The sequence below is a fragment of the Arachis stenosperma genome, chromosome 5 (assembly GCF_014773155.1).
Source record: "Arachis stenosperma cultivar V10309 chromosome 5, arast.V10309.gnm1.PFL2, whole genome shotgun sequence".
Taxonomy (NCBI): Eukaryota; Viridiplantae; Streptophyta; class Magnoliopsida; order Fabales; family Fabaceae; genus Arachis; species Arachis stenosperma.
In genome coordinates this window covers 52416419-52443771 of record NC_080381.1, presented here as the reverse complement: position 1 = coordinate 52443771, position 27353 = coordinate 52416419, and the positions used below count along the sequence as shown (strand labels likewise).

At 38.2% G+C, this 27353-nt stretch overlaps 3 non-coding genes across 3 annotated transcripts; 1 reads left to right on the top strand and 2 right to left on the bottom strand.

The window, feature by feature from the left end:
• Positions 1–4476: 4476 nt before the first annotated feature.
• On the bottom strand, positions 4477–4584 carry LOC130984166 (small nucleolar RNA R71). The gene has a single exon (XR_009088116.1). It is a non-coding gene; the product is annotated as a small nucleolar RNA R71 (small nucleolar RNA).
• An 8635-nt stretch (positions 4585–13219) lies between these two features.
• LOC130984024 (small nucleolar RNA R71) lies at positions 13220–13327 on the top strand. Its single transcript, XR_009087985.1, has one exon. It is a non-coding gene; the product is annotated as a small nucleolar RNA R71 (small nucleolar RNA).
• An 8856-nt stretch (positions 13328–22183) lies between these two features.
• On the bottom strand, positions 22184–22289 carry LOC130983897 (small nucleolar RNA R71). The gene has a single exon (XR_009087866.1). It is a non-coding gene; the product is annotated as a small nucleolar RNA R71 (small nucleolar RNA).
• Between the last annotated feature and the right edge of the window lie 5064 nt (positions 22290–27353).

The window sequence follows — 27353 nt, the reverse complement described above, 5'->3', positions numbered from 1 at the left end:
CTAGACACTAATAATCATGTAGTGAAGACACAAAAATAGATAACACATAAAGCATAAAAACAGAAAGATAAGAACAAGGAAATCAAAGAACAGGTCCACCTTAGTGATGGCGACTAGTTCTTCCTCTTGAAGATCAAATGGAATGCTTGAGCTCCTCTATGTCTCTTCCTTGCCTTTGTTGCTCTTCCCTCATGACTATTTGATCCTCTCTGATTTCATAGAGGATAATGGAGTGCTTTTGGTGCTCCATCCTTAGTAGCTTCCAATAGTTGTGTGGAGGAAAATGTATCCCTTGAGGTATCTCAGGGATTTTTTGATGAGGGAATTCTTCATGCTCTTATTGAGGTCCATGAGTGGGCTCTCTTGTTTGCTCCATCCTCTTTCTAGTGATGGGCTTTTGAGATGAATCTCTCCATCTCCCATGACTCGGAGGTGGAAGTTTTTGCCTTCCCTTTCCTCTTTCTAGAGGTTTCTCCGGCCTTAGGTGCCATAAATGGTTATGAAAAAATAAAAAGCAATGATTTTACCATACCAAACTTAAAAGGTTTACTCGTCCTCGAGCAAAGAAAGAAAGAAGGACGAAGAAGAAGAAGAAATGGAGTAGAATGAGGGTTGTGAGTGGTTCGGCCAAGGGGGAGAAGAAGTGTTTGTAATGTGTGAATTTGAAGGATGGATGAGGGGTGATGAGCGGATAATTTATACGCTTTTTGGCATTGTTTTTAGTATGTTTTTAGTATGTTTTAGTTAGTTTTTAGTATATTTTTATTAGTTTTTAGTTAAAATTCACTTTTCTGGACTTACTATGAGTTTGTGTATTTTTCTGTGATTTCAGGTATTTTCTGGCTGAAATTGAGGGACTTGAGCAAAAATCTGATTCAGAGACTGAAAAGGACTGCAGATAATGTTGGATTCCGACCTCCCTGCACTCGAAGTGGATTTTCTGGAGCTACAGAAACTCAATTGGCGCGCTCTCAACGGCGTTGGAAAGTAGACATCCTGGGCTTTCTAGCAATGTATAATAGTTCATACTTTGCCCGAGATTTGATGGCCCAAACCGGCGTTTCAAATCAGCTCAAAACTGCCCGGCGTTAAACGCCGGAACTGGCACAAGAATGGGAGCTAAACGCCCAAACTGGCACAAAAGCCGGCGTTTAACTCCAAGAAGAGTCTCTACACCAAAATGCTTCAATGCTCAGCCCAAGCACACACCAAGTGGGCCCGGAAGTGGATTTTTCTGTCATTTACTCATTTCTGTAAACCTTAGGCTACTAGTTCTTTATAAATAAGACCTTTTGCTATTGTATTTTCATCTTGGGATCATTTTTCGATCTTAGGATCATCTTTGGACGTCTAGTTCTTAGATCATTGGGAGGCTGGCCATTCGGCCATGCCTAGACCTTGTTCTTATGTATTTTCAACGGTGGAGTTTCTACACACCATAGATTAAGGTGAGAAGCTCTGCTATACCTCGAGTATTAATGTAATTACTATTGTTCTTCTATTCAATTCAGCTTGTTATTATTCCAAGATATTCATTCGCACTCAAGAAATTGATGAATGTGATGATTATGTGACGCTCATCATCATTCTCACTTATGAACGCGTGCCTAACAACCACTCCCGTTCTACAAGCAAACAAGGCTTGAATGTTTATCTCTTGGATTCTTTAATCGGAATCTTCGTGGTATAAGCTAGAATTGATGGCGGCATTCAAGAGAATCCGGAAGGTCTAAACCTTGTCTGTGGTATTCTGAGTAGGATTCAATGATTGAATGACTGTGACGAGCTTCAAACTCCTGAAGGCAAAAGAATCAACGGATTCTATTCCAACCTGATTGAGAACTGACAGACGCAAAAGAATCAACGGATTCTATTCCAACCTGATTGAGAACTGACAGATGATTAGCCGTGCCGTGACAGGGTGCGTTGAACATTTTCACTGAGAGGACGGGACTGTAGCCACTGACAATGGTGATGCCCAACATACAGCTTGCCATGGAAAGGAGTAAGAAGGATTGGATGAAGACAGTAGAAAAGTAGAGAGACAGAAGGGACAAAGCATCTCCATTCGCTTATCTGAAGTTCTCACCAATGAATTACATAAGTATCTCTATCTTTACTTTATGTTTTATTCATATATCATCCATAACCATTTGAATCTGCCTGACTGAGATTTACAAGGTGACCATAGCTTGCTTCATACCAACAATCTCCGTGGGATCGACCCTTACTCGCGTAAGGTTTATTACTTGGACGACCCAGTGCACTTGCTGGTTAGTTGTGCGAAGTTGTGTTTATACCATGGTATTGAGCACCAAGTTTTTGGATTCATTACCGGGGATTATTTGAGTTGTGAAAAGTAGTGATCACAATTTCGTGCACCAAGTTTTTGGCGCCGTTGCCGGGGATTGTAGAGTTTGGACAACTGACGGTTCATCTTGTTGCTTAGATTAGGTATTTATCTTCAGAGTTCTTAAGAATGAATTCTAGTGTTTCAAGGTGATGTTCTTATCATCACCAAAGCTGATTGATTCTCATCAATTTAGCTCTTGAATGTAATGTCCTGCTGAAGCTTGGCTAGCCATGTCTAATTCCTTTAGACTAACATTGCATGATTCCTGGAATTCTCATTAAGAATTTTGATACATTTATTTTCTTTTCCACTTACTTTTCGAAAAATCCAAAAAAAGTACAAAATCATAAAAATACCAAAAATATTGTATGTTTCCTGAGTCTAGTGTCTCATGTTAAGTTTGGTGTCAATTGCATGTTTCTGTTCTTCTTGCATTCATTCATGTGTCTTAAGTGATCTTCAAGATGTTCTTGCTGATTTCATTGCTCTGATCTTTTAATTCTCTTAACTTAAGTGTTTTGTTGTTTCTCATATGCATTCTCATTTTGTTAGTGTCAGTAGTATACAAACTTCTAAGTTTGGTGTCTTGCATGCATTGTTTATTTGATTCTAGTTGCATTTTGATTATTCCCCATTATTAAAAATCCAAAAATATTTTTAATTTGTGTCTTTTCAAGTCAATAATACAGAGAATTGAAGATTCAAAACATACAGCAGAGGAATTACACAAAAAAAGCTGGGCGTTCAAAACGCCCAGTGAAGAAGGGCAAACTAGCGTTTAAACGCCAACCAGGGTGCCTGGCTGGGCGTTTAACGCCCAAAAGGGTAGTGCTTTGGGCGTTAAACGCCAGAATGTGCACCATTCTGGGCGTTTAACGCCAGGATGGCACAAGAGGGAAGATTCTGTTTTTAATTCAAATTTTTTTTAAGTTTTCAAAATATTTTTCAAAATCAAATCTTTTTCAAATCATAATATCTTTTCAATCAAATCTTTTTCAAAATCAATTTCTTTCCATTTTCAAAAATACTTGCTATCAATTAATGATTTGATTCAACATTTCAAGTATGTTGCCTTTTCTGTTGAGAAAGGTTTAATGTTTGAATCATATCTTTTCTTGTTAGCCAAGTCATTAATTTTCAAAATCAAATCTTTTTAAATTGTTTTTCAAATCATATCTTCTCAATCACATCTTTTTAAAACCATAACTTTTTAACTCATATCTTTTTAATCAAATCTTTTTCAAAATAGTTTTCAATCATATCTTTTTATTTCTAATTTCAAAATCTTTTTCAAAAATCACTTGATTTCTTTCCCACTTTTAGTTTTCGAAAATTATCAATCATTTTTTCAAAATGTTTTTTAAAATGTTTTTAATTAATTTTCGAAAATTTCTTCCCCTCTTCTCACATCCTTCTATTTATGGACTAACACTATTCCTTAATGCACAATTCGAACTCCATCTTTCTTGATAAGTTCGAATTCTCTACTTCTTCCTTCTATTTTTCATTTCCTCTGACACCTCAAGGAATCTCTATACTGTGACATAGAGGATTCCATATTTTCTTGTCCTCTTCTCTTTCATATGAGCAGGAGCAAAGACAAAAACATTCTTGTTAAGGCTGACCCTGAACCTGAAAGGACCTTGAAGCAAAAGCTAAGAGAAGCTAAGGCACAACTCTCTATAGAGGATCTAACAGAAATCTTCAAAGAAGAAGACATGGCAGCCGAAAATAACAACAATGCCAATAATGCAAGGAAGGTGCTAGTTGACTTTACTGCACCTACTTCCGACTTCTATGGGAGAAGCATCTCTATCCCTGCCATTGCAGCAAACAACTTTGAGTTTAAGCCTCAATTAGTTTCTCTAATGCAACAGAATTGCAAGTTCCATGGACTTCCATTGGAAGATCCTCATCAGTTTTTAGCTGAATTTTTGCAAATCTGTGACACTGTCAAGACTAATGGGGTTGACCCTAAAGTCTACAGACTTATGCTATTCCCATTTGCTGTAAGAGACAAAGCTAGGATATGGTTGGATTCAAAACCTAAAGAAAGCCTGAACTCTTGGGAAAAGCTAGTCAATGCCTTCTTGGCAAAGTTCTTTCCACCTCAAAAATTGAGTAAGCTTAGAGTGGAAGTCCAAACCTTCAGACAGAAGGAAGGAGAATCCCTCTATGAAGCTTGGGAAAGATACAAACAATTGATCAGAAAGTGTCCCTCTGATATGCTTTCTGAATGGAGCATCATAGGTGTTTACTATGATGGTCTGTCTGAACTGTCCAAGATGTCATTGGATAGCTCTGCTGGAGGATCTCTTCATTTGAAGAAGACGCCTACAGAAGCTCAAGAACTAATTAAAATGGTTGCAAATAACCAATTCATGTACACTTCTGAAAGGAATCCTGTGAACAATGGGACAAATCAGAAGAAAGGAGTTCTTGAGATTGATACTCTGAATGCCATATTGGCTCAGAACAAAATATTGACTCAGCAAGTCAATTTGATTTCTCAAAGTCTGTCTGGAATGCAAAATGCATCAAGCAGTACTAAGGATGCTTCATATGAAGAAGAAGCTTATGATCCTAAGAACCCTTCAATAGAAGAGGTGAATTACCTGGGAGAACCCTATGGAAACACCTATAATTCTTCATGGAGAAATCATCCAAATTTCTCATGGAAGGATCAATAGAGACCTTAACAAGGTTTCAACAACAATAATGGTGGAAGAAATAGGTTTAGCAATGGCAAGCCTTTTCCATCATCTTCTCAGCAATAGACAGAGAATTCTAAGCAGAGCCACTCTGACTTAGCAACCATGGTCTCTGATCTAATCAAAACCACTCAAAGCTTCATGACTAAAACAAGGTCCTCCATTAGGAATTTGGAGGCACAAGTGGGACAGCTGAGCAAGAAAATTACTGAACTCCCTCCTAGTACTCTTCCAAGCAATACAGAAGAGAATCCAAAAGGAGAATATAAGGCCATCAACATGGCCGAACTTGGAGAGGAGGAAGAGGCAGTGAACGCCACTGAGGAAGACCTCAATGGACGTCCACTGGCCTCCAATGAGTTCCCTAATGAGGAACCATGGGAATCTGAGGCTCACACTGGGACCATAGAGATTCCATTGGATTTACTTCTGCCATTCATGAGCTCTGATGAGTATTCTTCCTCTGAAGAGGATGAGTATATCACTGAAGAGCAAGTTGCTAAATACTTTGGAGCAATCATGAAGCTAAATGACAAGTTATTTGGTAATGAGACTTGGGAGAACGAACCTCTTTTGCTCACCAAAGAAATGGATGACTTGTCTAAGCAGAAATTACCTCAAAAGAGACAAGATCCTGGGAAGTTTTCAATACCTTGTACCATAGGCACCATGACCTTTAAGAAGGCTCTGTGTGACTTAGGGTCAAGTGTAAACCTCATGCCTCTCTCTGTAATGGAGAACCTAGGATCTTTGAGGTACAAGCTGCAAGAATCTCACTAGAGATGGCAGACAATTCAAAGAAACAAGCTTATGGACTTGTAGAGGATGTTCTGGTAAAGGTTGAAGACCATTACATCCCTGCTGATTTCATAGTCCTAGAGACTGGGAAGTGCATGGATGAATCCATCATCCTTGGCAGACCCTTCCTAGCCACAGCAAAGGCTGTGATTGATGTGGACAGAGGAGAATTGATCATTCAAGTGAATGAAGAATCCTTTGTTTTTAAGGCTCAAGAATATCCCTCTGTCACCATGGAGAGGAAGCATGAAGAGCTTCTTTCAAAACAGAGTCAAACAGAGCCCCCACAGTCAAACTCTAAGTTTGGTGTTGGGAGGCCACAACCAACTTCTAAGTTTGGTGTTGAACCCCCACATTCAAACTCTAAGTTTGGTGTTGGGAGGTTCTAACATTGCTCTGAGCATCAGTGAGGCTCCATGAGAGCCCACTGTCAAGCTACTGACATTAAAGAAGCGCTTGTTGGGAGGAAACCCAATGTTATGTTTAATCTATTTTCCTTTGTTATTTTATGTTTTCTGTAGGTTGATGATCATGAGAAGTCACAAAATCAATTGAAAAAGCAAAAACAGAATGAAAAACAGAAAGAAAAATAGCACACCCTGGAGGAAGATCTTATTGGCGTTTAAATGCCAGTAAGGGCAGCAAATGGGCGTTTAACGCCCAGTCTGGCACCATTCTGGGCGTTTAACGCCAGAAAGGGGCACCAGAATGGCGTTAAACGCCAGGAAAGGGCAAGAAGTTGGCGTTAAACGCCAGAAATGGGCACCAGCCCGGCGTTTAACGCCAGAATTGGCACAGAGAGCAATTCTGCTCCCCACTTGGTGCAGGGATGACTTTTTCTTGACACCTCAGGATTTGTGGACCCCACAGGATCCCCACCTACCCCACCACCCTCTCTCTTCTTCACCCATTCACCAATCACCTCAACACCTCTTCCCCAAAAACCCTTCACCTATCAAATCCCATCTTTCTCTTCACCACTCACATCCATCCTTCATAAAACCCCACCTACCTCACCATTCAAATTTAAACCACTTTCCCTCCCAAACCCACCCTTCCATAACCGAACCCTACCCCTCTCTCCATCCCTATATAAATCCATCTTCACTCCCTCATTTTCACACACCTTAAACACTACTTCTCCCCCTTTGGCCGAACCACAAAGCCACCTCCATCTCCTCTATTTCTTCTTCTTCTACTCTCTTCTTTCTTCTTTTGCTCGAGGACGAGCAAACCTTTTAAGTTTGGTGTGGTAAAAGCATTGCTTTTTATTTTTCCATAACCATTTATGGCATCCAAGGCCGGAGAAATCTCTAGAAAGAGGAAAGGGAAGGCAAAAGCTTTCACCTCCGAGTCATGGGAGATGGAGAGATTCATCTCAAGGGTGCATCAAGACCACTTCTATGAAGTTGTGGCCTTGAAGAAGGTGATCCTTGAGGTCCCTTTCAAACTCAAAAAGAGTGAATACCCGGAGATCCGACATGAGATCCGAAGAAGAGGTTGGGAAGTTCTTACCAACCCCATTCAACAAGTCAGAATCTTAATGGTTCAAGAGTTCTATGCCAATGCATGGATCACCAAGAACCATGATCAAAGTGTGAACCCTGACCCAAAGAATTGGCTTACAATGGTTCGGGGGAAATACTTAGATTTTAGTCCGGAAAATGTAAGGTTGGCATTCAACTTGCCCATGATACAAGGAGATGAACACCCTTACACTAGAAGGGTCAACTTTGATCAAAGGTTGGACCAAGTCCTCACTGACATTTGTGAAGAGGGCGCCCAATGGAAGAGAGATTCAAGAGGGAAGCCGGTTCAACTGAGAAGGCATGACCTCAAGCCCGTGGCTAGGGGATGGTTGGAGTTTATCCAACGCTCAATCATTCCCACTAGCAACCGGTCCGAAGTTACTCAAGACCGGGCTATCATGATTCATAGTATCATGATTGGAGAAGAAGTAGAAGTTTATGAGGTTATAGCCCAAGAACTTTATAAGGTGGCGGACAAGTCCTCTACCTTGGCAAGGTTAGCCTTTCCTCATCTCATTTGTCACCTCTGTTATTCAGTTGGAGTTGACATAGAGGGAGACATCCCCATTGATGAGGACAAGCCCATCACTAAGAAAAGGATGGAGCAAACAAGAGATCCCACTCATCATGAAATCCCTGAGATACCTCAAGGGATGCACTTTCCTCCACAAAACTATTGGGAGCAAATCAACACCTCCCTAGGAGAATTGAGTTCCAACATGGGACAACTAAGGGTGGAGCACCAAGAACATTCCATCCTCCTCCATGAAATTAGAGAAGATCAAAGAATCATGAGAGAGGAGCAACAAAGGCAAGGAAGAGACATTGAGGAGCTCAAGCACTCCATAAGATCTTCAAGAGGAAGAACAAGCCGCCATCACTAAGGTGGATCCGTTCTTTAATTTCCTTGTTCCTTATTTTCCTGTTTTTCGAAAAACATGCTTATGTTATCCATGTTTGTGTCTTGTGATCATTAGTGTCTATGTCTTAAAGTTATGAATGTCCTATGAATCCATCACCTTTCTTAAATGAAAAACGTTCTTAATTGAAAAAGAGAAGAATTGCATGAATTTTGAATTTTATAACAGATTAATTATTTTGATGTGGTGGAAATACTTTTGTTTTCTGAATGTATGCTTGAACAGTGCATAAGTCTTTTGAATTTATTGTTCATGAATGTTGGCTCTTGAAAGAATGATGAAAAAGGAGACATGTTACTGAGGATCTGAAAAATCATAAAAATGATTCTTGAAGCAAGAAAAAGCAGTGAATACAAAAAAAACGAAAAAAAGGGGAGAAAAACGAAAAAAAATAGAAAAAGAAAGAAAAAGAAAGAAATAAAGTTGTGATCCAAGGCAAAAAGAGTGTGCTTAAGAACCCTGGACACCTCTAATTGGGGACTCTAGCAAAGCTGAGTCACAATCTGAAAAGGTTCACCCAATTATGTGTCTGTGGCATGTATGTATCCGGTGGTAATACTAGAAGACAGAGTGCTTTGGGCCACGGCCAAGACTCATAAAGTAGCTGTGTTCAAGAATCATCATACTTAACTAGGAGAATCAATAACACTATCTGGATTCTGAGTTCCCATAGAAGCCAATCATTCTGAATTTCAAAGGATAGAGTGAGATGCCAAAACTATTCAGAGGCAAAAAGCTAAAAGCCCCGCTCATCTAATTAATACTGATCTTCATAGATGTTTTTGGAATTCATTGCATATTCTCTTCTTTTTATCTTATTTGATTTTCAGTTGCTTGGGGACAAGCAACAATTTAAGTTTGGTGTTGTGATGAGCGGATAATTTATACGCTTTTTGGCATTGTTTTTAGTATGTTTTTAGTATGTTTTAGTTAGTTTTTAGTATATTTTTATTAGTTTTTAGTTAAAATTCACTTTTCTGGACTTTACTATGAGTTTGTGTGTTTTTCTGTGATTTCAGGTATTTTCTGGCTGAAATTGCGGGACTTGAGCAAAAATCTGATTCAGAGACTGAAAAGGACTGCAGATGCTGTTGGATTCCGACCTCCCTGCACTCGAAGTGGATTTTCTGGAGCTACAGAAGCCCAATTGGCGCGCTCTCAACGGCGTTGGAAAGTAAACATCCTGGCTTTCCAGCAATGTATAATAGTCCATACTTTGCTCGAGATTTGATGGCCCAAACCGGCGTTCCAAATCAGCTCAAAACTGCCCGGCGTTAAACGCCGGAACTGGCACAAGAATGGGAGTTAAACGCCTAAACTGGCACAAAAGCCGGTGTTTAACTCCAAGAAGAGTCTCTACACGGAAATGCTTCAATGCTCAGCCCAAGCACACACCAAGTGGGCCTAGAAGTGGATTTTTCTATCATTTACTCATTTCTATAAACCTTAGGCTACTAGTTCTTTATAAATAAGACCTTTTGCTATTGTATTTTCATCTTGGGATCATTTTTCGATCTTAGGATCATCTTTGGACGTCTAGTTCTTAGATCATTGGGAGGCTGGCCATTCGGCCATGCCTAGACCTTGTTCTTATGTATTTTCAATGATGGAGTTTCTACACACCATAGATTAAGGTGTGGAGCTCTGCTGTAGCTCGAGTATTAATGCAATTACTATTGTTCTTCTATTCAATTCAGCTTGTTCTTATTCCAAGATATTCATTCGCACTCAAGAACTTGATGAATGTGATGATTATGTGACGCTCATCATCATTCTCACTTATGAATGCGTGCCTGACAACCACTCCCGTTCTACAAGCAAACAAGGCTTGAATGTTTATCTCTTGGATTCTTTAATCGGAATCTTCGTGGTATAAGCTAGAATTGATGGCGGCATTCAAGAGAATCCGGAAGGTCTAAACCTTGTCTGTGGTATTCTGAGTAGGATTCAATGATTGAATGACTGTGACGAGCTTCAAACTCCTGAAGGTTGGGCGTTAGTGACAGACGCAAAAGAATCAATGGATTCTATTCCAACCTGATTGAGAACCGACAGATGATTTGCCGTGCCGTGACAGGGTGCGTTGAACATTTTCACTGAGAGGACGGGACTGTAGCCATTGACAACGGTGATGCCCAACATACAGCTTGCCATTGAAAGGAGTAAGAAGGATTGGATGAAGACAGTAGGAAAGCAGAGAGACAGAAGGGACAAAGCATCTCCATTCGCTTATCTGAAGTTCTCACCAATGAATTACATAAGGATCTCTATCTTTACTTTATGTTTTATTCATATATCATCCATAACCATTTGAATCTGCTTGATTGAGATTTACAAGGTGACCATAGCTTGCTTCATACCAACAATCTCCGTGGGATCGACCCTTACTCGCGTACTTGGATGACCCAGTGCACTTGCTGGTTAGTTGTGCGAAGTTGTGTTTATACCTTGGTATTGAGCACCAAGTTTTTGGATTCATTACTGGGGATTATTTGAGTTGTGAAAAGTAGTGATCACAATTTCGTGCACCAAGGGGCTTATATAAGAGTGGAAAGAGGGGTAGGGTTCGTGTATTAGGGGTTGGGTTTGGGAGGGAAAGGATGTAAATTTGAATGGTGAGGTAGGTGGGGATTTTGGGGAAGAGTAGGTGTATGTGAGTGGTGAAGAGGTGATGGGGAAGAGAGATGAAGGTGATTGGTGAAGGGTATTCGGGGAAGGGTGTTATTGGAATATATGAAAAAGAGAGAGAGTGAGTTGATGTAGGTAGGGATCCTATGGGGTCTACAAATCTTGAGGTGTTAAAGATTTCTCATCCCTGCACCATTCTGGTGTGTAAACGCCCTCTGAGTGCTAATCCTGGCGTTAAACGCCAGGTTGCTGCCCATTCCTGGCGTTAAACGGTAACTTTTCTTCCCTTTTTGGTGTTTAACGCCAATTTGGTGCCCTTTTCTGGCATTAAACGCCAGTCTGGTGCCCTTTTCTGGCGTTAAACGCCCAGAATAGTGCCAGACTGGGCGTTTAACACCCATTCTGCTACCCTTACTGGCGTTTAAACGCCAGTAAGCTCCTCCTCCAGAGTGTGCTATTTTTAATGCTGTTTTTTAGTTTGCTTTGATTTTTGCAGTTGTTTTTGTGACTCCACATAATCATCAACCTAAAGAAAACATAAAATAACAATGGAAAATAGAAATTTAACATAGATAAATAAGAATTTAGTTGCCTCCCAATAAGCGCTTCTTTAATGTCAATAGCTTGATAGTGAGCTCTCATGGAGCTTCACAGATGTTCAGAGCATGGTTGGGGCCTCCCAACACCAAACTTAGAGTTTGAATGTGGGGGCTCTGTTTTACTCTGTATTGAGAGAAGCTTTTCATGCTTCTTCTCTATGTGTACAGAAGGAGATCCTTGAGCCTTAAGCACAAGGTAGTCCTCATTCACTTGAAGGACCAACTCTCGTCTGTCAACATCGATCACAGCTTTTGCTATGGCTAGGAAGGGTCTGCCAAGGATGATGGATTCATCCTCATCCTTCCCAATGTCTAGGATTATGAAATTAGCAGGGATGTAAAGGCCTTCAACCTTTACCAAGACATCCTCTACAAGTCCATAAGCCTGTTTTTTTTATTTGTCTGCCATCTCTAGTGAGATTCTTGCAGCTTGTACCTCAAAAATTCCCAGTTTCTCCATTATGGAGAGTGGCATGAGGTTTATGCCTGACCTCAGGTCACACAGAACGTTCTCAAAGGTCATGGTGCTTATGGTGCAAGGTATTAAGAACCTTCCAGGATCCGGTTTCTTTTGATGTATCTTTACCTGAGCCAAGGCGTTTAGTTCATTAATAAGCAATGGAGGTTCATCCTCCCAAGTCTCATTACCAAATAATTTGGCATTCAGCTTCATGATTGCTCCTAGATATTGAGCAACTTGTTCTTCAGTAGTAACTTCATCTTCTTCAGAGGAAGGATACTCATCAGAGCTCATGAATGGCAGAAGTAGGTTCAATGGAATCTCTATGGTCTCTATATGAGCCTCAGATTCCCTTGGTTCCTCAAAGGGAAACTTTTTTTCGTTTAGAGGACATCCCATGAGGTTTTTCTCACTGGGAATCACGTCCTCCTCACTCTCTCCAGGTTCGGTCATGTTGGTCATGGTTATGGCCTTGCACTCTCTCTTGGAATTTTCTTCTGTATTGCTTGGGAGAGTGCTAGGAGGAGTTTCAGTAACTCTTTTATTCAGCTGACCCAATTGTGCCTCCAAATTTCTTATGGAGGACCGTGCCTCAGTCATGAAACTGAATATGGTCTTAGATAAATCAGAGACTATGTTTGCTAAGCTAGAGAGGCTCTGCTCAGAATTCTCTGTCTGTTGTTGAGAAGATGATGGGAAAGGTTTGCTATTGCCAAACCTGTTTCTCCCACCATTATTGTTATTGAAGCCTTGTTGAGGCTTCTGTTGATCCTTCTATGAGAAATTTGGGTGATTCCTCCATGAAGAATTGTAGGTGTTTCCATAGGGTTCTCCCATGTAATTCACCTCTTCCATTGCAGGATTCTCAGGGTCATAAGCTTCTCCTTCAGAGGAGGCTTCTTTAGCACTGACGGATGCAGCTTGAAATCCAGTCAGATTCTGAAAAATCATATTGACTTACTGAGTCAATATTTTGTTCTGAGCCAATATGGCATTCAGAGTATCAATCTCAAGAACTCATTTCTTCCGAGTTGTCCCATTGTTCACAGGATTTCTTTCAGAAGTGTACATGAATTGGTTATTTGCAACCATTTCAATGAGTTCCTGGGCTTCTGCAGGCATTTTTTCATATGAATAGATCTGCCTGCAGAAGGGTCCAATGACATTTTGGATAACTCAAACAGACCATCATAGAAAGATACCTATGATGCTCCATTCTGAAAGCATGTCAGAAGGACACCTTCTAATCAATTTCTTGTATCTTTCCCAAGCTTCACAGAGGGATTCACCTTCCTTCTGTTTGAAGGTTTAAACTTCCACTCTAAGCTTACTCATCTTTTGAGGTGAAAAAAATTTAGCTAAGAAGGCATTCACCAGCTTTTCGCAAGAGTTCAGGCTGTCTCTAGATTGTGAGTTCAACCATATACTAGCTCTGTCTCTTAGAGCAAAAGGGAAAAGCATAAGTCTGTAGACCTCGGGATCAACTCCATTGGTCTTAACAGATTTGCAAGAATTCAGCCAAGAACTGATGAGGATCTTCCAATTGAAGTCCATGAAACTTGCAATTCTGCTGCATTAAAGAAACTAATTGAGGCTTAAGCTCAAAGTTGTTTCTTCCAATGGCAGGAATAGAAATGCTTCTCCCATAGAAGTCGGGAGCAGGTGCAGTAAAGTCACCAAGCACTGATAAACCACTATTTCATGGTTTATATTGTATTCAATTGAGTGATTTTATCAAGCTTTTCACACACTTATTCATAGGATTTGCATGATTTTACAATTCCTTCCTAGTTTAGTTCTATGATTGAAAACATGCTTCTTTGGTCTTAATTTAGCTAATCTTAATCCTCTCTTATTACCATTCGATGCCTTGATCTGTGTGTTAAGTGTTTCAGGCTTCATAGGGCAGGAATGGCATAGAGAATAAAGAGGAAGTGTGCAAAGATGGAAGGAATACAAGGAATTGAGAAGATGACCAAGCGAAAAGTCACACGGTTGCATGGCTCACGCGACCGCGCGAAATGGAAGAAATCAGAGTAATGCGTTCGCGTGCCTGACGCGACCGCGCGGATTGGAAGCTGCACGAATGACACGAAAGCGTAGACGCCGTGCACGCGTGGTACGAGAAATGCTAAGTGACGCGAACGCGTGGACGACGCGGACGCGTGATGTGCGCGATCTGCAGAATTACAAAAGTCACTGTCAGAGATTTTGGGCCGCATTTCAACCCAGTTTTCGGCCTAGAAACACAGATTAAAGTCAGGGAACATGCAGAGACTCGAGAGGCTTTTCATAATTCACTTTTTAGGATTTAGATGTAGTTTTTAGAGAGAGAGGTTCTCTCCTCTCTCTTAGGTTTTAGGATTAGGATTTCTTTTCAATTTAGGATTATTTTATCTTCATCAGGTTTAATAATTTATGTTTCTCTTCTACTTTTATTTACTCTGATATTTTTATTTGTGTTTGATTGATGTTGCCCAATTGGCTGATGATATTGTCCATGTTAGAATTGACATTTTTATTTAATATAATTTGAGGTATTTCAGATTTATATGTTATGGATGCTTTGGCTTTATCCAATTTATTTTCATTCAAGTAGATTTTATTCCCTTTTGGTTTTGGTTAAGAAATTAGTAACTCTTGAGTTATCAAACTCAACATGATCGATAACCACTATCTTTGCCAATTAGCTTGAACTTCTATAATCCCAATCTTTTTCTAGGAATTAACTAGGATTTGAAGATCAATCTAATTAGCCACTTGACCTTCCTTTGCACCAGCAGAGGTTAACTAAGTGGAATTAAGATTCAATTTTCATCATCATTGATAAGGATAACTAGGATAGGACTTCCAATTTCTCCTACCTTGCCAAGAGTTTATTTTACAGTCATTTATTTATTTTATTCGTCATTTATCATAATTGCCCCTCATTCTTAAAACCCCCAATTTACAAACTCATAACCAATAATAAGAACATACCTCCCTGCAATTCCTTGAGAAGATGACCCGAGGTTTAAATACTTTGGTTATCAATTTATTTAGGGGTTTGTTACTTGTGACAACAAAAACATTTGTAAGAAAGGATTCTTGTTGGTTTAGAAGCTATACTTGCAACGAGAATTTATTCTGAATTCTAGACCATGCAAAAATCCTCTCTTCAAGCACCTTTCTTGCATTGTTGGGATTGTTGTTATTTTCGACTGCCATGTCTTCTTCTTTTTCAAAGATTTCTGTCAGGTCCTCTCTAGAGAGTTGTGCTTTAGCTTCTCTTAGCTTTCTCTTCAGAGTCCTTTTAGGTTCAGGATCAGCTTCAACAAGGATGCCTTTATCTTTGTTTCTACTCATATGAAAGAAAAGAAAACAAAGAAAGTATGGAATCCTCTATGTCACAGTATAGAGATTCCTTGATGTGTCAGTGGAAGAGAAGAATAGAAGGATGAGGTAGATAAAGAAGAATTTGAACTTATAGAGAGGGAGGGGGTCCGAATTATTAAAAGAGGAAGAGTGTTAGTGATTAAATAGAAAGAGATGAGAGAGGGAATTTTTGAAAAAATTTTGAAATAAAATAAAATTAGAGTTTAAAACAAATAGTTAATTAAAAAGATTTTTAAAAAAGTTGTGATGCATGGGAATTTGTCTCTCAACAAATTTTCTTCGGCAAGTATACCGAATTGTCATCAAGTAAAAACTCACAATAGAGTGAGGTCGAATCCCATAGGGATTGATTGGTCAAGCAATTTTAATTGGAAGAATACTCTAGTTGAGCTAAGCAGAAAGTGGATGTAGAATTGCAGAAAATTAAATGGCGGAAAAAAATAACAGAAAATAAAGTGCAGAATCTTAAATGGGGAATTGGGGTGATTAGCATGAAAGTAAATGACAGAAATTAAAGAGAATGGGTAAGATCAGAAATGGGGAAATCATTGGGTTCAGGAGGTATTGCATTCTCCGGATCAAGTTCATTCTCATCTCTTCCTCAATCAATGCATTCATTGATCTCCTTGGCAATCTTAAGTGATTGAATCCCAATTCCTTGGCAATCCAATCTCTCTAAACTTGACCAATTGCCCAATTCCTTGATTTAATTGCTCATGAGAATAGATGAGGTATGGTCAATGATTATATAAAAAGTATTTCAAAATCAAAATGTTGGTAGGGTTATATGTCACTATACCCATCCAAATCCCAATTTGGTCCAACATGAGAAATCATTTCTAGAATGATCTCCTCATCCCTTTTCCAAGGCTCAGAGGAGATCCAATTATGGAGAGTTTCTTTCCCAAGATAACAATCCAATTAGATGAAGATCGAAAGCTTTCTAGTAAGATCAAGAAAAAAGAAAGAAGAAGAATAATGAGAACTATGATTGATCCATCAAATTACAACAGAGCTCCCTAACCCAATGAAAGAAGTTTAGTTGTTCATAGCTCTGGAAAATGGAAATGAAGAAGAAGAAAGATACATTCTAACTCTAGAAGTTACAGAAAAGTAAAATATACAGAGTGTAGTTTTCTCCAAATGCCAATCTCTTTTCTAGTTCAAAACTACTCGTATATATACTACTCTTCTTGGTCTTCTAGTCAATTCTGCAAGTCTTGGATATGGGCCTTTGATCTTAAGTTGAAGCAGTTGGGAATCTTCAGTGGGCTCAGCTTTAGTTGCAGAGAGAAAGTGATGTAAGCATGGACTTTGGCTTGGGGCGTTAGTGGCGTTAACGCTGAGTGACATTGTGGGTTCGAGAACGTTAATGGCAATCACTTTTCTCACTAACGTTCCCACCACATGGCTCACGTTAACTCCAACATTAGTGGTACTAACGTTACCACTAACGTTGCCTTACAAACCTTTGCAAGGGTTATTGGGACTCACCTTTTCCAATAACGTTGCCTTGTGCCCCTAGCCCCCACGTTAGAGCTCACGTTAACTAAGTTAACGTGGCTCTTAACGTGGTTATGTCTCATCTTCGCAAGCATTATTGGGACTCACCTTTTCCAATAACGTTGCCTTGTGCCCCTAGTCCTCACGTTAGAGCCCACGTTAACTAAGTTAATGTGGCTCTTAACGTGGTTATGAATGCCATCTCAACGTTAGTGACAAAGGTGAGTATCACTAACGTTGGCTCATCAATTTCAACTCCACATTAACTTTCACGTTAGTGGTCTTAACGTGACCACTAATGTGGGCAATGCAAGCTTGATCCAACGTTAGTGACAAAGGTGAGTGTCACTAACGTTGGCATTGTTCCTCTCTTCCACGTTAGAGTCCACGTTAACTTAGTTAACGTGGCTCTTAACGTGGTTCATTGCCACATCTTGGAGCGTTAGTGGTGATCACAATTACCACTAATGTTGGAGTCTTTTTTTGTCTCCACGTTAACTACCACGTTAATGTAGTTAACGTGGAAATTAACGTGGCTCATGATGGCTTCGAGGGTGTTACTGGTGTCCACTTTTCTCATTAACGCTGCAGGCTTATCCCTATTCCACGTTAGTACCTACGTTAACTAGGTTAACGTGGATGCTAACGTGGCTCTTCCTTGCTTCCTTTGTCCTGAAATTACACAAATAAAGTGCATCAAAGCTCTAATCCAAGTCATGAAATCATGCATTATCCAATTTAACATTCATTCCTTGCATAATTCTCATGAAATAATGTAAAATTCACAATATTTGTCTAAATCAAGATGTAAGTGTTCTTTTACCCAAAACTTACTTATTTTCTATGAAAATGCATGAAACTACACTAAAACAGTAAAGAAAAGGTCTGTGAAACTGGCCTAGATGCCCTAGCACCACAACACCAAACTTAAAGCTTGCTTGTCCCTAAGCAAGTACTGAAACATGAATGATGAATGAAAAGGCAAGAGGAATGAATCATTATTGTGGAAGTCAAATCCTTAATTTTATGGCGTTTTATGCATAGCAACTTAGGTTCGTTCCTTTACCAGGTTTCAGACCTTTATCATACCCTTGAACACTTGCTTACTTACATCCCCTGAGACTTCCTAGTTATTGACCCTTCCTTCTTTTTTTTTTCTCAAGATTTATTGCATTCTTCCTTTGGCTAAGTGCTCTGTAAGAGGGCGACTCTTTATGATAAGCTTTCAGTCAACACTCCCGAACCAGTTGGTTCAAGGTGCTAGGTGTTGAGACACCCCTAAGGACTTACTCCCTCAAGTCTCTTACCCTCATACATACACACCACAGGCACATGGTTTGTTTTTTTTTTCTTTCTTGAGACCTTGGTGTCCAGCACCTCTTTGGGTTACTAAGTATTCTGTAGCAAGGGTTACTCTTGATACTGGACTTTCAGCTGATAATCTCGATTTAGTTAACCAAAGTTACCAAGTGATAAGGCACTCCTGAGAGCTTATTCATCCAAGTATATCCCCTATACATGAGCACCACAGACACATGTGATGAGCGGATAATTTATACGCTTTTTGACATTGTTTTTAGGTAGTTTTTAGTATGATCTAGTTACTTTTAGGGATGTTTTCATTAGTTTTTATGCTAAATTCACATTTCTGGACTTTACTATGAGTTTGTGTGTTTTTCTGCAATTTTAGGAATTTTCTAGCTGAAATTGAGGGACGTGAGCAAAACTCTGATAGGAGGTTGACAAAGGACTGCTGATGCTATTGGAATCTGACCTCCCTGTACTCAAAATGGATTTTCTGGAGCTACAGAACTTTAAATGGCGCGTTCTTAACGGCGTTGGAAAGTAGACATCTAGAGCTTTTCAGCAATATATAATAGTCCATACTTTCTTCGAGATTTGAAGACATAAACTGGCGCTCAACGCCAGTTCCATGCTGCATTTTGGAGTCAAACGCCAGAAACACGTCACGAACCAGAGTTGAACGCCCAAAACACGTTACAACTTGGCGTTCAACTCCAAGATAAGTCTCAGCTCGTGTAAAGGTCAAGCTCAGCCCAAACATACACCAAGTGGGAGTGGGAAGAGGATTTATGCGTCAATTACTTACTTCTGTAAACCCTAGTAACTAGTTTAGTATAAATAGAACTTTTTACTATTGTATTTTGATCTTTGGTCTCAGTTTTATTTTATTATTCGTCTTAGGAGACTATTGATCACGTTTGGGGGCTGTCCATTCGGCCATGCTTGAACCTTCATCGCTTATGTATTTTCAATGGTGGAGTTTCTACACACCATAGATTAAGGGTGTGGAGCTCTGCTGTACCTCAAGTTTCAATGCAAGTACTACTATTTTCTATTCAACTCGACTTATTCTTATTCTAAGATATTTGTTGCACTTCAACATGATGAATGTGATGATTCGTGACACTCATCATCATTCTCACCTATGAACGCGTGACTGACAACCACTTCCGTTCTACCTTAGACCGGGCGCATATCTCTTGGATTCCATAATCAGAATCTTCGTGGTATAAGCTAGAATTGATGGCGGCATTCATGGGAATCCGGAAAGTCTAACCTTGTCTGTGGTATTCCGAGTAGGATTCCGGGATTGAATGACTGTGACAAGCTTCAAACTCACGATTGCTGGGCGTGATGACAAACGCAAAAGAATTAAGGGATTCTATTCCAACATGATTGAGAACCGACAGATGATTAGCCGTGTTGTGACAGAGCATTTGGACCATTTTCACTGAGAGGATGGGATGTAGCCATTGACAATGGTGACGCCCTACATACAGCTTGCCATGGAAAGGAGTGACAAAGATTGGATAAAAGTAGTAGGAAAACAGAAATTCGGAAGGAACACAGCACCTCCATACACCTATCTGAAATTCCCACCATTGGATTACATGAGTAACTTTATCTTTATTTTCTATTTAATTTATTATTATTATTCGAAAAACTAAGAATCTCTTAAATTATTTAAATCCACCTGACTGGGATTTACAAGATGACCATAGCTTGCTTCATACCAACAATCTCTGTGGGATCGACCCTTACTCACGTAAGGTTTATTACTTGGACGACCCAATACACTTGCTGGTTAGTTGTGCGGAGTTGTGACAAAGTGTGATTTATGTTTGAGAGCACCAAGTCTTCGGAGCCATTGTTGATGATCACAATTTCGTCCACCAAGTTTTTGGCGCCGTTGCTGGGGATTGTTCGAGTATGGACAACTGACAGTTCATCTTGTTGCTCAGATTAGGTAATTTTCTTTTTATTTTCTTTTAAAAAAAGTTTTCAAAAATCTTTCAAAAATTTGTCTTTATTTTCGTTTTTCTAAAGAATATTTTCGAAAAAAATAATAAAATACACAAAAAAAAATCATAAAATCTAAAATTCAAAAATATTTTGTGTTTCTTGTTTGAGTTTTGAGTCAATTTTTAAGTTTGGTGTCAATTGCATATTCATATTGTTCTTGCATTTTTTTCGAAAAACTCATGCATTCATGGTGTTCTTCATGATCTTCAAGTTGTTCTTGGTAAGTCTTCTTGTTTGATCTTGATGTTTTCTTGTTTTGTATTTTTTGTTGTTTATCATATGCATTTTTCATTTGTTAGAGTCCAAGCATTAAAGATTTCTAAGTTTGGTGTCTTGCATATTTTTTTTGCATCAAAAGTTTTTCAAAAATATGTTCTTGATGTTCATCATGATCTTCAAAGTGTTCTTGGTGTTCATCTTGACTTCATAGTGTTCTTGCATGCATCTTGTGTTTTGATCCAAAATTTATATGTTTTGGGTTATTTTTATGTTTTTCTCTCTCATCATTAAAAATTCAAAAATCAAAAAATATATTTTCCTTAATTTTCTCATAATTTTCGAAAATTTGAGTTGACTTAGTCAAAAAATTTTTAAAATTAGTTGTATCTTACAAGTCAAGTCAAATTTTCAATTTTAAAAATCTTATCTTTTCAAAATCTTTTTCAAAAATCATGTCCTTTTCATTTTTTTTACTATTTTTTGAAAATTCTTTAAAATATTTTTTTTCAAAAATCTTTTTCTTAATTTTATCTTTCTTTTCGAAAAATATGCTAACAATTAATGTGATTGGTTCAAAAATTTGAAGTTTGTTGCTTTCTTGTTAAGAAAGGTTCAATCTTTAAATTCTAGAATCTTATCTTTTAGTTTCTTGTTAGTCAAGTAATTAATTTTAAAAATTAAATCTATCTTATCTTATCTTTTATATCATATCTTTTTCAAAATTTTATCTTTTTCAAAAATTTGATTTTAAAATATCTTTTCTAACTTCTTATCTTCTTATCTTTTCAAATTTGATTTTCAAATCTTTTTAACTATTTGACTTTTTGTTTGTTTCTTATCTTTTTCAAAATCACCCAACAACTTTTCTCTCTCTAATTTTCGAAAATACCTCCCTCTTTTTCAAAAATTCTTTTTTTTTAATTAATTAATTATTTTAAATTTTAATTTTAATTTTATTTCTTATCTTTATCTTCGAAAATCATTTAACTCCTTTTCAAAATATTAATTTCAAAAATTTCTCCCTCTATCATCTCTTCTTCTATTTATTTATTCATTTACTAACACCTCTCTTCACTTCTCTTCATCTCAAATCACTGCCCCTATCCTTACCCTTGTGTTTGGATTCTCCTTTCTTTATTCCCTTCTTCTTCTACTAATAATAAGGAACCTCTTTTACTGTGACATAGAGGATTCATCTTCTTTTTCTGTTCTCTTCTCTTTCATATGAGCAGGAACAAGAAAAAAGGCATTCTTGTTGAAGCTGATCCAGAACCTGAAAGGACTCTGAAGAGGAAACTAAGAGAAGCTAAATTACAACAATCCAGAGACAACCTTGCTGAAATTTTCAAACAAGAAAAGGAGATGGCAGCCGAACCTAACAACAATAATGCAAGAAGGATGCTTGGTGATTATACTACACCTACTTCCAAGTTTGATGGAAGAAGCATCTCAATTCCCGCCATTGGAGCAAACAATTTTGAGCTGAAACCTCAATTAGTTGCTCTAATGCAACAGAACTGCAAGTTTCATGGACTTCCATCAGAAGATCCCTACCAGTTCTTAACTGAGTTCTTGCATATCTGTGAGACTGTTAAGACTAATAGAGTAGATCCTGAAGTCTACAGGCTCATGCTTTTCCCTTTTGCTGTAATAGACAGAGCTAGAGCATGGTTGGACTCTCAACCTAAAGATAGCCTGGACTCCTGGGATAAGCTGGTCACGGCCTTCTTGGCTAAGTTCTTTCCTCCTCGAAAGCTGAGCAAGCTTAGAGTGGATGTTCAGACCTTTAAACAAAAAGATGGTGAATCCCTCTATGAAGCTTGGGAAAGATACAAACAGATGACCATAAGATGTCCTTCGGTAGTTTTTAGGTAGTTTTTAGTAAGTTTAAGCTACTTTTAGGGATGTTTTCATTAGTTTTTATGTTAAATTCACATTTCTGGACTTTACTATGAGTTTGTGTGTTTTTCTGTGATTTCAGGTAATTTCTGACTGAAATTGAGGGATTTGAGCAAAACTCTGAAAAAGGCTGACAAAAGGACTGCTGATGTTGTTGGATTCTGACCTCCCTGCACTCAAAATGGATTTTCTGGAGCTACAGAACTCCAATTGGCGCGCTCTCAACGGCGTTGGAAAGTAGACATCCAGGGCTTTCCAGCAATATATAATAGTCCATACTTTATTCGGAAATTGACGACGTAACTTGGAGTTGAACGCCAAGTACATGCTGCTGTCTGGAGTTAAACGCCAGAAAAACGTCATGATCCGGAGTTGAACGCCCAAAACACGTCATAACTCGGAGTTCAACTCCAAGAGAAGCCTCAGCTCATGGATTGATCAAGCTCAGCCCAAACATACACCAAGTGGGCCCCGGAAGTGGATTTATGCATCAATTACTTACTCATGTAAACCCTAGGAGCTAGTTTATTATAAATAGAATATTTAACTAATGTATTTGACATCTTGGGACGCATAGTTCTCAGATCATGGGGGCTGGCCATTCGGCCATGCCTGAACCTTTTACTTATGTATTTTCAACGGTGGAGTTTCTGCACACCATAGATTAAGGGTGTGGAGCTCTGCTGTACCTCAAGTATTAATGCAATTCTATTTTCTTTTATTCAAATCTCTCTTATTCTTATTCCAAGATATTCATTCGCACCCAAGAACATGATGAATGTGATGAGTTAGATAACCCTCATTATCATTCTCACTGATGAACGCGCGTGATTGACAACCACTTACGTTCTACATGCAACAGAGCTTGAATGCGTATCTCTTAGATTCCCCAACAGAATCTTCGTGGTATAGGCTAGATGGATGGCGGCATTTATGAGGATCCGGAAAGTCTCACCTTGTCTGTGGTATTCCGAGTAGGATCCTGGGAATCCGGAAAGTCTAACCTTGTCTGTGGTATTCCGAGTAGGATTCCGGTAATGAATGACTGTGACGTACTTCAAACTTGCAAGTGCTGGGCGTTAGTGACAGACGCAAAAGAATCAAGGGATTCTATTCCAGTAGGCGCGGGAACCAACCAGTGATTAGCCGTACTGTGACAGAGTGCGTGAGCATTAGTTTTCACTGCGAGGATGGGATGTAGCCATCAACCATGGGTGATGCCTCCAGATGATTAGCTGTGCGAGTGACAGCCACATAGGATATTTTCCCGAGAGGATTGAAAGTAGCCACCACTGATGGTGAACCCCTATACACAGCTTGCCATGGAAAGGAGTAAGAAGGATTGAGTAGAAGCAGTAGGAGAGCAGGCGTCCTTGAGCCATACAGCATCTCCATCCACTTATCTGAAATTCTCACCAATGAATCTGCATAAGTATTCTATCCCTTTTATCATTCCTTTTTATTTATTATTTATTCCAATAATCACAATTACCCTTTAATCTGCCTAACTGAGATTTACAAGGTGACCATAGCTTGCTTCATACCAACAATCTCTGTGGGATCGACCCTTACTCACGTAAGGTTTATTACTTGGACGACCCAGTACACTTGCTGGTTAGTTGAACGGAGTTGTGGATTCAACCAGTGCCATAATAATGATGCCTCTCAAAATAGTTAGAACATTGATCACAAATGATCCATGGTTCCCTCGTGCCAATTTATTAAATTCCATAATTTTACAAGGAGTGCAACTTAAAGAATAAGGATCACAATTTCGTCCACCAAGTTTTTGGCGCCGTTGCCGGGGATTGTTCGAGTATGGACAACTGACGGTTCATCTTGTTGCTCAGATTAGGTAATTTTCTTTTCAAAAATCTTTTTCAAAAATTTTTCTTTTATTTTTCGTTTTTCTAAACTTTATTTTCGAAAATATTAATAAAAAATTAGAAAATCATAAAAATAAAAAATATTTTGTGTTTCTTGTTTGAGTCTTGAGTCAATTTTTAAGTTTGGTGTCAATTGCATGCTTTAAAAATTTTTCTTGCATTTTTTCGAAAATCCCATGCATTCATAGTGTTCTTCATGATCTTCAAGTTGTTCTTGACAAGTCTTCTTGTTTGATCTTGATGTTTTCTTGTTTTGTGTTGTTTGTTGTTTTTCATGTGCATTTTTGCATTCATATTTTCCAAGCATTAAAGATTTCTAAGTTTGGTGTCTTGCATGTTTTCTTTGCATCAAAAATTTTTTCAAAATTATGTTCTTGATGTTCATCATGATCTTCAAAGTGTTCTTGGTGTTCATCTTGACATTCATAGCATTCTTGCATGCATTCATTGTTTTGATCTAAAAATTTCATGCATTAAGTATTTTTGTTGTTTTTCTCTCACATAATTAAAAATTCAAAAATCAAAAAAATATCTTTTCCTTATTTCCCTCCAAATTTTCGAAATTTTGGGTTGACTTGGTCAAAAATTTTTAAAAATTAGTTGTTTCTTACAAGTCAAGTCAAAATTTCAATTTTAAAAATCTTATCTTTTTAAAATTTTTTTCAAAAATAATATCTTTTTCATTTATTTCTATTTTTCGAAAATTTCAAAAACATTTTTCAAATTATTTTCAAAATCTTTTCCTTGTCTTTACATCATATTTTCGAAAATTCACTAATAATTAATGTGATTGGTTCAAAAATTTGAAGTTTGTTACTTTCTTGTTAAGAAAGGTTCAATCTTTAAGTTCTAGAATCTTATCTTGTAGTTTCTTGTTAGTGAAGTAAATAATTTCAAAATTTTTGAATTAAATCTTTTTATCTTTTATTTTAATCTTTTTCAAAAATTTTATCTTTTTCAAAATTTGATTTCAAAAAAAATTCTTATCTAACTTATTATCTTTTTATCTTTTTCAAATTTGATTTCAAATCTTTTTCAATCAACTAACTAACTTCTTGTTTGTTTCTTATTTTTTTTCAAAACCACCTAACTACTTTTCCCTCTCTAATTTTCGAAAATATCTCATCCTTTTTTCAAAAAAATTCCTTTTAATTAATTAATTGTTTCAAATTTTAATTTCAATTACATTTATCTCTAATTTTCGAAAATCACTAACTCTTTTTTTTTTAAAATTATTTCCGAATTCTCCCTCCTCTTTTCTTCTTCTATTTAATTATTTAATTACTAACACTTCTCTTCACCTCTCTTCATCTAAAATCCGAACCTCCTTCTTCATTCTTCTACCCCTTTCTTTTTCTACTAACATAAAGGAATCTCTATACTGTGACATAGAGGATTCCTCTTTCTCTTCTGGTTTTCTTCTCTTTCATATGAGCAGGAACAAGGATAAAGGCACTCTTGTTGAAATTGATCCAGAACCTGAAAGGACTCTGAAGAGAAAATTAAGAGAAGCTAAATTACAACAATCCAGAAGAGACCTTCTAGAAATTTTCGAACAAGAGAAAGAGATGGCAGCTGAAAATAATAATAATAATGCAAGGAGAATGCTTGGTGACTTCACTAAGCCAACGTCCAAGTTTGATGGAAGAAGCATCTCCATTCCTGCCATTGGAGCCAATAACTTTGAGCTTAAGCCTCAACTAGTTGCTTTAATGCAACAAAACTGCAAGTTTTATGGACTTCCATCTGAAGATCCTTATCAGTTTTTAACTGAGTTCTTGCAGATCTGTGAGACTGTAAAGACGAATGGAGTTGATCCTGAAGTCTACAGACTCATGCTTTTCCCTTTTGCTGTAAGAGACAGAGCTAGAATCTGGTTGGATTCACAACCTAAGGATAGCCTGGACTCATGGGATAAGCTTGTCACTGCATTCTTAGATAAATTCTTCCCTCTTCAAAAGTTGAGCAAGCTGAGAGTGGATGTTCAAACCTTCAAACAAAAAGATGGTGAATCCCTCTATGAAACTTGGGAAAGATACAAGCAGCTGACCAAAAGATGTCCATCTGACATGTTTTCAGAATGGACCATATTAGATATATTCTATTATGGTCTCTCTGAATTTTCGAAAATGTCATTGGACCATTCTGCAGGTGGATCTATTCACCTGAAGAAAACGCCTGAAGAGGCTCAAGAGCTCATTGACATGGTTGCTAATAACCAGTTCATGTACACTTCTGAGAGAAATTCCGTGAACAATGGGGTACCTCAGAAGAAAGGAGTTCTTGAAATTGATGCTCTGAATGCCATATTGGCTCAGAACAAAATGTTGACTCAACAGGTCAACATGATCTCTCAAAATCTGAATGGATTGCAACATGCATCCAACAGTACTAGAGAGGCAGCTTCTGAAGAAGCTTATGATCCTGAGAACCCTGCCATGGCAGAGGTTAATTACATGGGTGAACCTTATGGAAACACCTATAACTCATCATGGAGAAATCATCCAAATTTCTCCTGGAAGGATCAGCAAAAGCCTCAACAAGGCTTTAACAATGGTGGACGCAATAGGCTGAACAATAGTAAGCCTTATCCATCATCTTCTCAGCAACAGACAGAGAACTCTGAACAAAACAATTCTAATTTAGCCAATATTGTCTCTGATCTGTCAAAGGCCACTTTCAGTTTCATGAATAAAACAAGATCCTCCATTAGAAATCTGGAGGCACAAGTGGGCCAGCTGAGTAAGAAAGTTATTGAAACTCCTCCTAGTATTCTCCCAAGCAATACAGAAGAAAATCCAAAAGGAGAGTGCAAAGCCATTGACATAGTCAATATGGCCGAATGCAGAAAGGAGGAGGAGGACGAAAATCCTAGTGAGGAAGACCTCCTGGGACGTTCCTCAAGCAAGAAGGAGTTTCCTATTAAGGATCCTGGGGAATCTGAGGCTCATCTAGAGACCATAGAGATTCCTTTAAATCTCCTTCTGCCATTCATGAGCTCTGAAGAGTATTCATCCTCTGAAGAGAATGAAGATGTGACTGGAGAGCAAGTTGCTCAATACTTAGGAGCTATCATGAAACTGAATGCCAAGCTGTTTGGTAATGAGACTTGGGAAAGTGAACCTCCCTTGCTCATTAGTGAACTA